General features: G+C 55.4%; 1 long non-coding RNA gene across 1 annotated transcript; it reads left to right on the forward strand.

Annotated features, from left to right (window-relative positions):
- Positions 1-490: 490 nt before the first annotated feature.
- Positions 491-5,073, forward strand: LOC109384581 (uncharacterized). The gene is made up of 3 exons (XR_002124431.1): positions 491-844; positions 934-1,034; positions 2,197-5,073. It is a non-coding gene; the product is annotated as an uncharacterized LOC109384581 (long non-coding RNA).
- Positions 5,074-5,308: the final 235 nt, after the last annotated feature.

A 5,308-nucleotide genomic window follows, 5' to 3' on the forward strand; every position in this document is an offset into this window, starting at 1 on the left:
GAGCTGGCGTCCCAAGCCAACTCCTACCCAATGTGCCACTCGGCCAGCCCTGAGTATCATTTTCACCAGTCCTTAATATTTCAGAGCTAATGTTAATGAGTGGGGTGTAAACGCAGAGGCGAGCTAGGCAGTTACTGGAGGGTACAGTCTTGGAGACAGAAGGAAGTGGAAGGACTGGGGGATAGTTGGGTTGACTAAATGTGGGGCCAGGGAGGCGCTGCAGGTCAAAGTGAGTTGCACCAATCACAGAAGGGTGAGCGTGGGAGAAGCAGCAGGTTATGGGTGATGTACCACGTTGGCTTTGAGGCTCCTGTGAGACAAGCAGGGGAAGGTGTCCATGAGGCTACTTATGGGAACAGAAATCTGACACTCAGGATGGAGACCTTCCTGGAGAGACAGATTTACCCATGGACAGCTTGTGGGCGGTAGTGGAAGCCGGGGCTTTGGGTAACATCCCAGAACACGAACTGCATTCATTTCATGAGACTGATGTAACAAATGACCACAAGTGGATGGCTTAACACAACAGCAGTGTATTCTCTCAGTCCTGGGGCAGGCAGGCAGGGCCGCTGCCTCCTGAGGCTCTGGGAGAGACCATTCTATGCCTTGCCACTCGCTTGTGGTGGCTGCTGTCAATCCTTGGCGTTCCTGGGCTTATACACGATCACTCTAGTCTCTGCCTGTCATCACACTGCCTCCTCCTCTGCTGTGTCTGTCTGCTCTGTGTGTCTCTTGTAAGGACACTTGTCACTGGATTTAGGGCCCACACAGATAATCCAGGCTGATCTCCTTGTCTCAAATCCTTCACTTGATTACGTCTGCAAAGAAACTGCTTCCAAATCAGGTAACATTCACAGGTCCTGGGGATTAGGGTGTGGACGTATATTTTTTTCGGGGGGGGGTGCCGTGCAACCCACTACATCATCCTTAAAGGAGAAGAAACGGGCAATAACCCTGAGAGCAGGAGCCACCCCCATGGGGCTGGGCCGCTGATGCCACAGGACTGCAGAGCGACCCTCCTGGGAAGAAAGAAGGTGGGAGTGGATATTTCTACTTTGTTTTGATGCTACTGCTAGTCCTCGGGTTTATTCCTTTTGGGTTTTCGCAAAGTCCGTACTGAAAGTTCCCGTTAGTCTTGGCTGTGCTTCAAAGAACCTGGTTCTTGGGCTAGAGTGACACAGGGGGCTCACTCGGCTCACCTGGGGCCCAGGCAGTGTGAGCAGCCATCAGAGTGAGGGACTAGGGGGAGGGAAAATCAAGGGCCCAGTCAGGGCCATGGGCCAGCCAAGCCAGCCCTCCCGGAAGCCTGCTCTTGGAGAGTCAGGGTTCGGTTCTGCCCAGGAAGGTGCTGTCCTTTACACAAGGCTTGGAGTCTGGAAAGCCTCAGAAATAAGAAAAGTAGGGACGAGGTGGGGCAGGAGCAGAGGGGGAGGGGAGGGTGGTAAACGGGCGGAGGGGAGGGCAGAGACATGGAGTGCAGGTCCTGAAAGTTGTGGGTGACCCCGGGGCCCGGGGAAAACCTTCTAGACTTTCTTAGACTGTGAGCCCATGAAGGCTGGGAGGAGCCCCCGGCCCCACCTGCACGCCCCCCGGGTACTCATCCACAAGGGGTGCTGGGCAAATGAACTGGTCCAGGGTGGTGCTGAGGGAGAAGGTACCCAGGGCCAGCTGCACGGAGGTTTTCTCTTAGCTGGAGGCTGGAGTTGGGGAAGGGACCAGCTGGGGAGGAGTGATACTAGAGAACCTGGACAGAGACAAGGAGATCACCTTTCCAGAATGGCCCCCAGAGTCTCAGCTTCCTCATAAAAAATGATAGTAGTGCCTGCCTGGACGACAATTGTTTGGGGATAAAACAGGCTACAGCCATGAGCTTTTAGCACACATATCCTAAGTGGTCGCTGAGGGCAGCCACTCTCATAAGCACCTCTGGGAGATGGAGGAGACTGATGTGGCCAGCAGGGAAAGCCTGACACTTCTGAGGGACAGGCATCCTGTGGCCCAGGGTGAGAGGAGCAGCGGCTTGGGAGATGGCTCTGGGAGGCACTAGGAAAGTTGGAGTTCCGGTCCTGAGAGCAGAGAAGCCCCTTGAAGGAGGACTATCTTGGTGAATCTCACTACTCAGGTCATGGGGGGTATGATGCAGTTTAGTGGGTGCCCTAGGCAGGAAGTCTCCCTTGTTCACCTCTGATTCCCCAGGCCTGGGTTTGCTTTTCCAAGAACTGTAAGGAGGAGGTTCCACACCCTTCCTCACATCCAAGATGCCTGTCATCAGGAAGTTCTGCTTGTTATCTCTCCTGATGCCCTCACGCTGCAGCCCTGTCACACAGATGGCCCTGTGTTGTGCCAGTTGATATAGGCAGAGGGTCTTTGGGAAAAAGAAACACACATCAAGATTGGAGACCCCTGTCCAGCTCCACGGTGAGAACTGCATGCACCCTTGGCTTTGGAGGGCAGGTGAGTGGGGAAGGACCCAGCTGCCACCTGGAGGAGACAGGACCAATCTTAGAGCTCCCTTCTCCTCCTCTGTCAACTTCCGAAGCAATTTCCTTTATTGCCGGTGCCATTGGCTGGAACCACGGATGAGTAAATCAATATGGGAAGCAAGTGGGCCCAGTTAGTACACGCACGGCTTTACGTTCTCTCAGCGGTAAACAAAATCTGACCTCCAAACAATCATCTCTGGGCTGCCAGCGCTGCCTCTCCACCAACACCTCTTCTTACTCAGTAGATGATGGGCTTGCTTGTTCGAAAGACCCCAGGGGCTTTCCTGGACTCTGTTGAGATTCAGGGCCATGTGGAACCACAGGATTTCAGGATGAAGGGGCCACACTCACTTGGCCCCAGGGAAGGCAGCTCTGCCAGGACTCTCCCTGCAGGTTCTCCCAGCCCCTCCCCTGCTCCAGCCTCACACTGCCCCACAGACAGGAAGTCCCGCAGTACTGCAATTGCTGTGATTATCCTGTGGCACCTGGGGCCTCCAGGCCAAGCTGGTGGAGGAGGATAGAGGTGCCCAGGCACCCACCCCCTGATTTCCCCCACATTCATGACACGGGGCGGGGGGGGGGCTGCTCCTGCTTCCGGCTGGGCCTGAGCTTCTGGCCAGTAAGCAGGCACCTGAGGTTGCTTACCACCTTCCCCAAACTCCCCACTCCTCCAATCCCCCTATCCCTCTCCCAGACCCCTCACCTGCCCATGGCTCTGAGGGCAGACCTGTTGTAACTCAGCGGGCCCTTCCAGGGGCTGACAGTGCAGAGCCCCTCATGGGGCACCCTAAAGCATCAGGACTGACAACACGGGGGTCCCAGAGCAGCCCCACTGGCGCCTGGTAGTCAGAATACCAGTTACTATGCCTTTGAACACTTACCATGTGTGTGCTGAATGCCTCACAGACTCAGGCTCACGTCCCTCTCCCAGGCACGGCCCTGTAAAGCGGGCACTGTTATCCCTATTGGCTGCAGGTGAGAACCCTGAGACTCAGCTGGCGTGAGTTGACTGACAGGCTCTGAGCGGTCCTCCCACTTCCCACCCTTTGCCTCATTGGACCCCACACAGTCCCTTGAGGTGGGGACTCTTGCTATCATGTGGTGGCCAGGAAATGGGGCACCTTGCATGAAGTCAGTCAGCCTGGACATGGGCTAGTTTGAACTGGAGTCATCCGAGTCCTGAGCCCACCCTTCCCTGATCACCATAGCGTCCTGCGTCCTGGCCCTCAGACTCACGGCCAGTCCTCAAAGGAGCCAGATTTGAACCCGGTGTGTCTGGCTGGGGACCCTTGGTCATGCACCTTTGGCACCTCTCTCAGCCCTGACCCTCTATAGTCAGTTCTGGAGGCTTCTTTCCACACAGCCCTGGGTGCCCCCTCTGCCCATGCCCACGGCCAGCCTCTTCTGGGACATCCATTCTCAGTTCCCCCGGGGCTTTCTAGGCATTTCCTGTCCTGCTCGCTCTGCTCTACTCCATCCTCCGCCTTTTGCCACCATCGTGCTCTTTATGTCAAGGCCCCCCACCGCCAACAGGATCACATGGAAAGTCCTCGGCCTCCAAGACCCACTACAGCTCTATTGCCCAGGCCTCCTGCCAGACAAGCAAGGCTCCCACCAAACCAGGCCTGAGGCCCTAGGCCCCAGGAGGGAGCTCCCCACAGCCACCCCAGCCTCTGGAGAATGGGTCTGGCCCAGGTGCTGCAGGAGGGAGAAATCACCTCTGGCTGTAGGTCAGGGAAGGCTTCCAGGAGGAAGTGACTTTTAAGCCTGAAGGACTGGTGGGCTTCAGGGAGGGGAGGAAGCACTGGGGCAGAAGAGTTGACATGCGCAAAGCTGCGGCAGGGAGGCTGGGTCTAGGGTCCCTTGGCCAAAGTAGGGAGTCAATCAGAGTAGCCCCTGAGAACACAGAGAGGGTACTGCCCATCCCTAAAACCTTCAGGAGGGGCCTGGAAAACCTGGAATGGCAGATGGAGAGTGGTGTGTATTGAGGGGGTACAGTACTGACAGCCTTCCTGAAGGTGGAGGTTTCAAAACACCTGAAGGGCGACTGGGGCCAGGAGTCTAGTTCCATCAGAGAGCTACGTACCTCTGGTCACTTTGGCCAAGTCATTGCTGTCACTGAGTCTCAATGTCCTAATCTGTAATGTGGGAGAATGGGTGAGAGCAAATTAAACCAAAAGTCATCGTTCAAAAAAAATTTTTTTTTTTTTTTGGCATTTGAGGCTGGAAGCTTTTCCTTAAAGATATTTTTTGGAAGTCTTAAGAATAATGGATTAAAATGGCGCTGTGCAAATCAATAGAGAGAGGGGGGGACCTAGGGGCCAATCAGCCTCTCCACTTATGTCTGCCACGCAAGGCAGTATGCCAACTGCTGGATTTGGCATCTGTCATTAACAGCTGACTCTGCAATCCTAACTCAACTCCATGATGGTCTCCTGACTCCCACTGACCATCCCCAGCTCAGGCCGCCCCATCTCCAGTGTCCCCCTTTGGAGGGGGACAAATGCCCTGAGCCCCTGCCCTGGAAGAAAAAAAAGAGCCACCCTTCAGGGTTCCCAGACATCAATACTGAATCATCTGGATTTCTGTGCACCAGGGCCCTGCAGCCGGGAGTGAGTGAGGGCGACGGCCGCTCGGGACTGGAGGAAGCCAGCAGGACCCACCCCGGCTTCACCTCAGGAGCTGCCCCTCAGCATATAGCTCGTTGGCATTTATGACAGCGAGTGCACGTGTGCCTGGGTGTGGCTTCTGTACCATGTACCGATAATGTCTTAAATTTGCACACCTTTTAACCTAGAGATACCATGTATGGGAATGTATCCTAA

This window comes from Hipposideros armiger, unplaced genomic scaffold (genome assembly GCF_001890085.2).
Source record: "Hipposideros armiger isolate ML-2016 unplaced genomic scaffold, ASM189008v1 scaffold_97, whole genome shotgun sequence".
Lineage (NCBI taxonomy): Eukaryota > Metazoa > Chordata > Mammalia > Chiroptera > Hipposideridae > Hipposideros > Hipposideros armiger.